This window comes from Kogia breviceps, chromosome 9 (assembly GCF_026419965.1).
Source record: "Kogia breviceps isolate mKogBre1 chromosome 9, mKogBre1 haplotype 1, whole genome shotgun sequence".
Classification (NCBI taxonomy): domain Eukaryota; kingdom Metazoa; phylum Chordata; class Mammalia; order Artiodactyla; family Physeteridae; genus Kogia; species Kogia breviceps.
In genome coordinates this window covers 48,172,408-48,182,959 of record NC_081318.1, presented here as the reverse complement: position 1 = coordinate 48,182,959, position 10,552 = coordinate 48,172,408, and the positions used below count along the sequence as shown (strand labels likewise).

At 38.9% G+C, this 10,552-nt stretch overlaps 1 non-coding gene across 1 annotated transcript; it reads right to left on the bottom strand.

Annotated features, from left to right (window-relative positions):
- Positions 1 to 1,424: 1,424 nt before the first annotated feature.
- LOC131763123 (U6 spliceosomal RNA) lies at positions 1,425 to 1,535 on the bottom strand. Its single transcript, XR_009337523.1, has one exon. It is a non-coding gene; the product is annotated as a U6 spliceosomal RNA (small nuclear RNA).
- Between the last annotated feature and the right edge of the window lie 9,017 nt (positions 1,536 to 10,552).

Here is a 10,552-nt window from a genome sequence, read left to right as displayed (position 1 = left end):
AGGAAACAGGACCCAAGACATTTCTCTAGAACTATCTTTTGAGAGCTTCAATAAACTTACAGCAGTGGTCTTAGCTGGGGGGGATTTTGCCCCCAGGAGACGTTTGGCAAGGTCTGGAGACATTTTTGGTTATCTCTACAGAGCAGGGCTGCAGACATCCAGTGGGAAGAGGTCAGGGATGCTGCTAAACTTCCTACAGTGCACAAGACAGTCCTCCACAACAAAGAATTATCTGGCCCCAAACGTCAGTGGTGTCGAGGTTGAGAAACCCTGGATGAGAGGTATTTTGGGGGCATGGTTATTTCCAGGTATGCGAATGATGGTGGAGAATAAGTTTTGTAATTCAGACCATCAAATAGTGCTTCAGGTGAGAAGAATATCCATTACTATGAGCCCTAGCTTCCCTTCCCCAACCCCAATTATTCTTCCTCTGTGCCTACTGACTCTTGATACTGATTTGCTCTGAAAATACCCCCTGTGGTAGTCTTAGTATTGCTCCTATTGTCAATTATGTGTAGCAGATGACACTAGAAAACATGAAGCAGCACTGCTCACTGATAGTGTTCTTAAATGAGGCTTCTTCCTCTGATATTCTTCTTCTGCTTTTCCCTTCCCACTTTCAAGGTCAACAGTAACCTTACTGGCCTATTGTTTTTCTTGAAGGAATCTTTCATTAACTAAGAAATAGCTTGTTTGCTACTTTACTTAGTAGTGGGAGGTCTCACGCTCTCATGAGCTAGAGCTATTTCTTCACCCACATCAGGCTAGGCTGAGTTCGTGTTACAAATGTGCCACATTCATCAAATAGTTGACTTTGTAGACTGTGCCTTTAAAAGCCAATTCGACTCCCGGAGGAACCAAAGCCTTCACCCAGCTAGAGGCCAGGTAGCTGGTGATTTCTGCAAGCTTCTCCTCCCCTCTGGTAGGAATAAGGCACTTTGGGGGCTTAGTACATGGCTCCCTGAGGTGTTCTCATTCCTAAAGCTGTGCTCACTATGAGGGCTTGCCCAAGTTAAAGATGTGAGAGTGCCCTCGCTTTCATGTGTTATTATTGGAAAATAACTGGAATCCAAGCCAAATTCCAACAAACATAGTCCACGGAGATGTTGGAGAAAAACCCAAAATAAGCCAAGTGTGTTATTAGAAATTTGTTCTATAATCCTAACGGGACACAGTTATTGTTAAATGGATATATTCTCTACCACTCCTATACCTGTTCTGGAAGAATCTTTGATGATAACCAGGAAACATCAAGTGAAAATAATTCTAATTTTCTATGAATTGATCACTAGCTGAGACTTTGCCTACTCTAGAATCTCCTTCAGACTTTGGAGGGAATTAGTATTGGCCAGTATTTGTAATTGGAAAATAAGAAACAGACATTACCTCCAGTTTTCTGGTCTTTTTTAAAATGAATTTTTATTAAAAATATGGAACATTTCACAAATTTGTGTGTCATCCTTGAGCAGGGGCCATGCTAATCTTCTCTGTATCATTCCAATTTTATATAGTATATGTGCTGCTGAAGTGAGCACACTTCCAGTTTTCTTGATAAGGAAATTGATTCTCAGGGACATACGTGATTTGTTTACATTGCCATAGCAACTAAGTGGCAGAGTCAGGACTCAGAGCAGGACTTCTGACAGCAAGTCCAGTGCTCTTTGCTCTACACCATAATTGATCCTCCAGGAATTAATATTTCAGCTACTATACTCCCCATCACTGCAAATTCTCAAATATTGCTCAACCCTCCCCATCCGACATATAAAATGCCCCAACCTAATCTTTACTTCAAATGTGGGACCTTCTCTTTTTGGCCTTTTGCATACTGTATAGAATCAGCGATGACTTATCTTTAACCTTTTTGGCCTTCATGCATACTGTATAGAATCAGTGATGACTTATCTTTAACCTCAATTAAAAGATAAAAAGTATTCATTGTGAGGTGTCCCCCACTAACTCCAGAGAGTGACTGGGGTTCCAGACCAATGGTATGAGTCAGAATCAGTAGATAATTTTACAGGTCTTATACTCATATAGATATATATGATTATATATAATTTTTGCATTCATTCAAAAGTTACTGCACTGAAACTACTTTCTGGCATTAGAGATACAGTGCTAAACAAGATGAAAAGTTTTCCTGCTTTCAGGGAGCTTGCATTCTACTAAAGAGAGGGTATATATATTTTTTAACTGAAGTATAGTTGATTTACAATGTGTTGGTTTCAGGTGTACAGCAAAGTGATTCAGTTATATGTACATAAATATCTATTTTTTCAGATTCTTTTCCCTTATAAGTTATTATAAAATATTGAGTATAGTTCCCTGTGCTATACAGTAGGTCCTTGTTGATTATCTATTTTATATATAGTAGTGTGTGTATGTTAATCCCAAACTCCTAATTTGTCCCTCCCCCACCTTCCTCTTTGGTAACCATAAGTTTGTTTTCTATGTCTGTGGGTCTATTTCTGTTTTGTATGTAAGTTCATTTGTATCATTTTTTTTTGATTCCATATATAAGTGATATCATGTATTACTTCACTTAGTATGATAATCTCTAGGTTCATCCATATTGCTGTAAATGGCAATATTTCACTCTTTTTTATGAGAGAGGGGGTATTAAGAAGTAAATGCACAAGACAATTCCAGATTATGAAAATTGCTCTGAAGAAAGTGAAATACTGTATGTGATAGTGAATGAAGGCCCCTCTGAGGAAGTAGCTTTGAGCTATGACTTAAGTGACAAAGACATGGCTGTGAAGGAGTGGAAGAAATATTTTTCAGGTAGAGGGAACAGCATGCAAAGGTCTTAGATGGGGATGAGTTGGCTTCTGGGTTCCTTTAGGAGCAAAAAGGGGATCCAGGGAATGAGCAGGAGGAGGACAGACCATGTGGGGCCTGATCTCGCGGGGCTTTGTGAGTCAGAGAAAGGAGGTTAGATTTTACTCTAGGAGTAATGGGAAACCACCGGTGTTCTAAGCAGGGGAGTGACGTGATCTGGTTTACATTCTACAGATTCCTCTGCTGTTCTGTGGAGAATGGAGGGTGGGCAAGAATGAAAGCCCACAATCTAGTTAGAGAAGGTTGGATTAGACAAGGGAAGTAGCAGTGAGGTGGAACAGCTTCGAGAGGTACTTTAAGTAAATGCAGTAGGATTTACTGATGCTTTGGATGTGGGGCAAGATGTGAGGGGAAGGGAACAACTGTGGTGATTCCTAGTTTTTGGTTTGAGGAGTTGAGTAGAAGATAATGAATTTACTAAGGTGGGGGGAAAATGGGCTGTGAAACGGGGTAAGTTCCAGTAGGGAAGGGTAAATAATGAGTTCTTTCATAGACGTGTTAAGTACAAGATACTTATCAACCATTTAATGGAGAAAGCAGGTCAGAGGAAAGAACGCGGTGGGGGGGGGGGGAAGAAAATAGGATTGAGAAGGAGTTGTACCTGACATAGAAGGAAACTAGTAGATTGTAGGGTCAAGGAAGCAAAGAGGGGAAAGTATTTTAAGCAGGAGAGACTGGTCAGCTGTGCCTAATGCTAAAGAAGAGGTCTAGTAAAGTGAGGGCAGAGAATGGAGGATAGATTCTGAAACTCAGAAAATTTGAGTGACAAAGGAACAGAACACGAGACCCTTAGGGTACTGACGCAAAGGGTTTGCACCTTGGTTTCAGTAACTGGATTAATTGCAAGCTGTTGAAATGTCCCCTAAAGGTGACTTGGAACATCCTCTGCCACTGCCATCTTCCTCCACTTCCTTCTCCCTCTCACTGCGATTACAAAGCCCTGAGTTTCCCTCATCTAACGGGTTTTAACACTCTCCCAATCAAGAGGATTTCCCCAAGTGAAAGGAAAAGGAAAGGTTGACAGGACCATGGCCTTGCTCTATGTGTCCACGGTCCCTTGAGCTGCCTCTTGTCTACATCGTACCCTCAGCACAGCGCGCAAGAGCAGAGCTGCTAGACATGGCGAAAGGACAAAGTGTCGGCATGGAGTCATTTCACTTCTTTAAGCCCCAGTTTAAGTTAAGTGAGGGTTCTGAACTGAAGCATATTTAAGGCTTCTTCAGGTTCCAATATTGTCTGGATCTCAGTGGTTCCATTTCATTTACCAGCAGTAAGAAGCAGCATGCCAAACAGTTGTTTGGAAAATGTAGTGAAAGCAACACATTTCCCCTTCTTGAATTTGCCTTAAACAGAGTGGGGAAATGTAGGCTGGCTGTGTTATTCTCATCATGTGGAGGCTCAGGCTGAGAGTCTTAGTATTGCACGGTACGTGTATTTCTTGCTAACGATCCCTGAAGCTGATTTTGGTTTTAATTGTGTGAACCTAGCAAAGCATAGACACTCGGGTAATAATGACTCTGTAAAATCAATATAGAGAAACCTTGGATTATATGAGACTGCTACCACTCAGTGAATCATACTATGTAATATTTCCTAAAAGATAATGGGTTTCAAAACCAAACATAAATCTTCAGTGACATGTTGGCTATCTGTCATGTCTTCTGGCAGTGGAATTACAGCAGCTTCAATAAAATCCACTTGGTGGTTGAGTTGCAGATTAATATCTGATACAATCATGGTTTTAGGACCACAAGACGTGACGCACGGGGGCGGGGACAGCAAGTTTGCAATTATTCTAGGGTTTTAGTAACCCTGATTCCAAACCTTGGCCCAGAAATTGCTAAAAAAATTGCAAAAGGGCAATAATAATGTGGGCCTTTGAATATTAAGCACTGTAAAGTGATCCTATGTTCTTGAAATAGCAAACATGACTTCCATATGTGGCCCAGTGTGCTCAACACTGCCAACCGTAATGCAAAGCAAATTGATCTGCATCTGTGCTGTTCACACCATTTAACTCCTGGTTTCCCATCTGAATCCTTGACACAGTGTAATCACCTCTGCATATTTCTTGACTTGGTGGAACTAGTTTCCCCATGACAAGGAAAATGAAATTGATTTTCTGATTAAATGACTTCAGTTAGTGCTTCTAAGTTAATACTGCCTCTCTGTGACAGATGAGTCAGCAACATTTATTGAGCCCCCACCGGGCAAGGAGTATTTACAAGGTGTTACACGAATCTATAAGAACAGTAAATTTGCAGCCTTCCTGACCCATCTATGCTTGGAATTAAGCAGCTATTTCTGTCCAGATGCCAGGATAACACCTAATTCTCTGAATGTTGTGGAGAAAGAGAGGTTGTCTTGACAACAGTTTGGAAAAAGTCAACTAGAAGAACTGATTTAACCTAAAACTGCTGTCTCAGCAACTGAATATGGATGCAAGTGCTCTTTGTAATTTAGGTCAGTATCTAGGTAGATATCTCTTTAAAAAAATTAATTAAAAAAATAGGTAGGGCTTCCCTGGTGGCGCAGTGGTTGAGAATCCGCCTGCCGACGCAGGGGACACGGGTTTGTGCCCCGGTCCGGGAAGATCCCACATGCCGCGGAGTGGCTGGGCCCGTGAGCCATGGCCGCTGAGCCTGTGCGTCCTGTGCCCGCGTACCACACACACACACACAAATATATATATATATATATATATATATATATATATATATATATATATATATAAGTAATACCGTCACATGTTGCAAAAGCTAGAAAGGTACAAAAGGTATAAGTAAAGTGTTTCCCTTCCACCTCAGTCCCTTGGGTACTACTTCTAGCCCTAAAGGTCTCCACTGTCTCTAGTTTCGTATATGTCCTTCCAGAGATATTAAATGCATTAAAAGCAAAAACACACATATTGTGTGTTTTCTCTCTCTTTTTAAAACACAAATGGTAGCACATTTATTGTTCTGATTGTGCTTTTCAAATAATGTTCCTTGGAGATTCTTGCATATCAGCACAAAGAAAAATGCAGCCCCTCATTCTTTTTTTTCTAATTGAGATATAACTGACATACGACATTGTATTAATCCAAGGTACACAACATAATGATTTGATATATTTATATATTACAAAATGATCACCACAATAAGTTTAGTTAACATCCATTACCACATTCAGTTACATATTTTTTTCTTGTGATGAGAACTTTTAAGATCTACTCTGTTAGCAACTTTCAAATATACAACACGGTAATTGTTAACTATAGTCACCATGCTGTATATTACATCCCCAGTACTTATTTCTTATAACTGGTAGTTTGTACCTTTTGATTTCCTTCATCCTTTTGGTCTCCCCCCCCTCTTACCTCCTCACCCCCATCTCTGGCAATCTGTTCTCTGTATCTATGACTTCGTTTTGTTTGTTTGTTTTTTTAGATTTCACATATGAAGTGAGACCATCCCGTTCTTTTAAATGACTCCCAAGTATTCCATTGTGTGGATGCACTGTAATTTATTTAAACAGGGCCCTATCAATGGATTTGTTTCCTGTCTTTATTACTACAAACAATGTACAATGCATAACTCTGCATATATGTCACCTTTCTTATGTGCTAATATATTCAAATCACTGAGTCAAAAAGTAGGGTAAAATTTTAATTTTGATCAACATTGCCAAGTTGCCCACAGGGGCTGTATTACTGTGCTTTTCCACCAACAATGCATGTGAACATCTGTTTCTCCACATCTACTCTAACATAGTGTGTTATTATATCAGCCTTTTTGATTTTTGCCAATCTGAGAGGGGAAAATTGTACCTCAGTGATTTTGGGGGGTAAGGGAGCTAGATCCAGATAAAACCCAGGTGTCCTTTCTGTCCAGAGCTCTTTGCTCCAGAGCCTCAGACAGGGTGCACAAACACAGAGCAGGCATGCAACGTAGGTCTACTGGATAAATGAAGAGATGGATGCATGGACAGATAAGGGTCAACTTGGTGTGGCTGAAATGGTCTGCCTTGTTTTAATTTACATTCCTCTTATTATAATTGTGCTTGAACCTTGTGTTTCATGTCTTCATGTTTCTTTTTCTTTCCTTTTACATCCTGTGCAATTATATTTTTCCAACTTGTAGCTGTTTGTATATGTGAAAGTTACTAATAGCTGCACCCAGCTAACTTGTTGAGTTCTCTTGCTGTTTATGACAGTTCTCTGGCTGATTCTCTTGGGTTTTCGAGGCACACATTCTATATCATCTGCAAATAATGATAATCTGATCTCCTTTCCAATGATCATACCTGTTATCTGTTTCTCTTGTCAAATTGTGTTGGCTAGTAGCTCCAAAACAATATTACATGACAACAGTGATAGTGGATATCTTTGTCTTGGTCCTGACATTGATGTAAATATTTTTACTTTCCCTGTTAAGCATAATGCTGGCTTCTGAGTTGACATGAAATATTTTGTCATGTTAAGGAAGTATTCATCTATTCTATTTCTTTTTAATTAAGAGAGTCTATAAAGTAAGAGTGGATATTGATTTTAAAAAATCAAACATATAATTACCATATGATATAGCAATTTCACTTCTGGGTATATACTCAAAAGAATTGAAAGCAAGAACTCAACCAGATATTTGTACACCCATATTCAGAGCAGCTTTACTCACAATAGCCAAAAGATGAAAGCAACCCAAACGTCCATCAAGAGATGAATGGATAAGCAAAATGTGGTATATACATATGATGGAATATTGTTCAGCATTAAAAAGGAAGGAAATTCTGACACATGCTGTACCATAGATGCATCCTGAAGACAGTATACTAAGTGAAATAAGCCAGTCACAAAAAGACAAAAACTGTATGATTCCATTTTCATGGGGTACCTAGAGTAGTCAGAAAGTAGAATGATGGATTTTTAAAAACTTTATTTTGTTTATTGTGGTAAAATTAACATGACATAATATTTACCATCGTAACCATTTTTAAGTGTATGGTTTGGTGGTATTAAACACATCTGTAGTGTTGTGTAACCATCACTACCATCCATCTCCAGAACTTTTTCATCTCATAAAACTGAAACTCTGTACCCATTAAATGATAACTCCCCACTCAGCACCCTGCTACCCTCCCCAGCCCCTGGAAACCACCATTCTACTTATTGTCTCAATTTTGACCGTTCTAAGCGTCACATGTAAGTGGAATCATACAGTATTTGTCTCTTTGTGACTGCCTAGCTTATTTCACTTAGCATAGTATCTTCAAGGTACATCCATGATGTAGCATATTTCCTTTTTAAGGCTGAATAATATTCTATTGTATGCAATTACCACGTTTTGCTTATCCATACATCTATCAATGGAACTTGGGCTGTGTCTACCTTTTGGCTATTTTGAAGAATGCTGCTATGAACTCAAGCATACAGGTATCTTTCCGAGACGCTGATTTCAATTCTTTTGAGTATACACTTGCAAGTAGAATTTCTGGATTGCATGGTAATTCTGTTCTTAATTTTTTGAGGAACTGCCATACTGTTTTCTATAGTGGCTGCACCATTTTATATTCCCACCAACAGTGCACAAGAGTTCCAATTATTCCACATTGTGGTCAACATGTGCTGTTTTCTATTTTTTTGATTGTAGACATCATAATGGGTGTGAGGTGGTATCTCATAGCAGTTTTGACTTGCATTCCCCAATGACAGTGATGTTAAACATCTTTTCATGTGCTTATTGGCCATTTGTAATCTTCTTTGGGGAAATGTCTATTCAAGTCCTTTGCCCATTTTTACATCAAGTTATTTGTTTTCTTGTTGAGGTTTAAAAGTTATCTGTATATTTTAGATATTAATCCTTTATTAGATATATGATTTGCTAATATTTTCTTCCATTTTGTGGGCTGCCTTTTTTACTCTGTTGATAGTGTCTTCTGATGCACAAAATTAAAAAATTTTCATAAAGTCCAGTTAGTCTATTTTTTCTTTTCTTACTGTACCTTTTGTTCCTATCCAGGAAATCACTGCCAAATCCAGTGTTGTGAAGCATTTGTCCAATGTTCTCTTCTAAGAATTGTATAGTTTTAGGTCTTGCATTTAGATCTTTGATCCATTTTGAGTTAATTTTCGCATATGGTGCTAGGTAAGGGTCCAACTTCATTCTTTTGCATGTGGATGTTCAGTTTTCCCAGCACCATTTGTTGAAGAGACTGTAATTTCCCCATTGAATGGTCTTGGAACCCTTATTAAAAATCATTTGATCAGATATGGCAGGGTTTATTTCTGAGCTATCTATTCTATTCCACTGATCTGTATGTCTGTCTTTATACCAGTACCTCACTGATTTGGTTACTGTAGCTTTGTAGAAAATTTTGAAGTCAGAAAGTGTGAGCGCTCCAGCTTTGTTCTTAAAAGTGCTGCTGGATTCTATTTGTTAATATTATATTCAGGATTAAAAAAAAATTGAAGTCCACATATGATATTGTTCTGCCTTTCTCCCCTTCCTTCTTTCCTCCTTCTCTCTTTTCCTCCTTCATTTTCTCTTTCCCATCTTTTCTTCCTTTCTTTTTGTGTTAGGTCTTGTATGTTATTCTTATGAATTCTCCTTAATAGCTGCATTGCTTTTCTCTGACTCAGCTACATCAATATCACTAGAATATTCCAACTATATTTCTACTCAGTCACAAAGTTCTGAATGTTTTACAAATTACCCCTAATCTATTCTGAATAAAGAATATATCCTAAGGGAATATAATGAGTTTTCAAATGATGTTGCTATTTGAGAGTCCAGATGACCAGGGCTCTATATACTATTAATGCATTTGACAAACATTTGTTCATCACCTGTGCATAGGGATTATCTTAGATTTGGGGAGTAAAAACTACGATTGAGATAAGACTTTTTTTTGGTGGAGAAAGATGAGTAAATCACCAATCACTAGGCTGTAAGATAAGTGCTTTGAAAGAAGGTTGCCCAGCGTGCAGAGTGAGGGGCATCCAGGAGGACTCAGCGAGGTCCTCACTGCTGAATCCACCTCCTCAATTCTTGTTTCCTGTTACAGAGCATCTTTACCTAAACTCCAAATTGGCATGTAGCCTCACATTTGGCAGAATCTCCCTCTTCTACTTCCCCAGCGTTGTCCCAGGATCCAAAGAAACTCGTATGATAGTTTGTACCTTCTTTAGAGTCATAAACTACTTAGATAATCTGATGAAAGCTTCAGATCTGCTTAGAATATAGGCGGCCTGCCAAAAGTCACACAGACAATAAGTGGTGGAGCCATCTAAGAATTGATTCCTAGTGTCAAAAAACAAATTTGCCGAGTTCTCACTGCATCCTGAAAACAGATCCTGGGAAACACTGAAGAATCTGAAGCAGATCCCTTCTGAGGAGGACTCAGAAATCCTTAGGAGGTAGCCAAAGCCTTTACCTTACTTATGCAGTGCAAATCTGAGAATACAAATGCAGCACTTTCCTCTCCACACTGGAAGTTTTTTAAGGCTTCCTGTGTTCAGCTAGTCTATCTTTCTGTTAAAACTGCCAGCAAAAGTGTCAACCCATGCCAACTGGGCCAATGTTAATTCATGTTATTTTCTTATGTTTATGCTCACCCTTGGTCTGCATTTATTCCAGGGAAGATTTGCAGTCACTTTAAAATGTCCCCTGGAGTTACATTCTGTGAGATCTTGAGCGCCAGCAAAATTCTCTGCTAAACTTAGTACAGACTC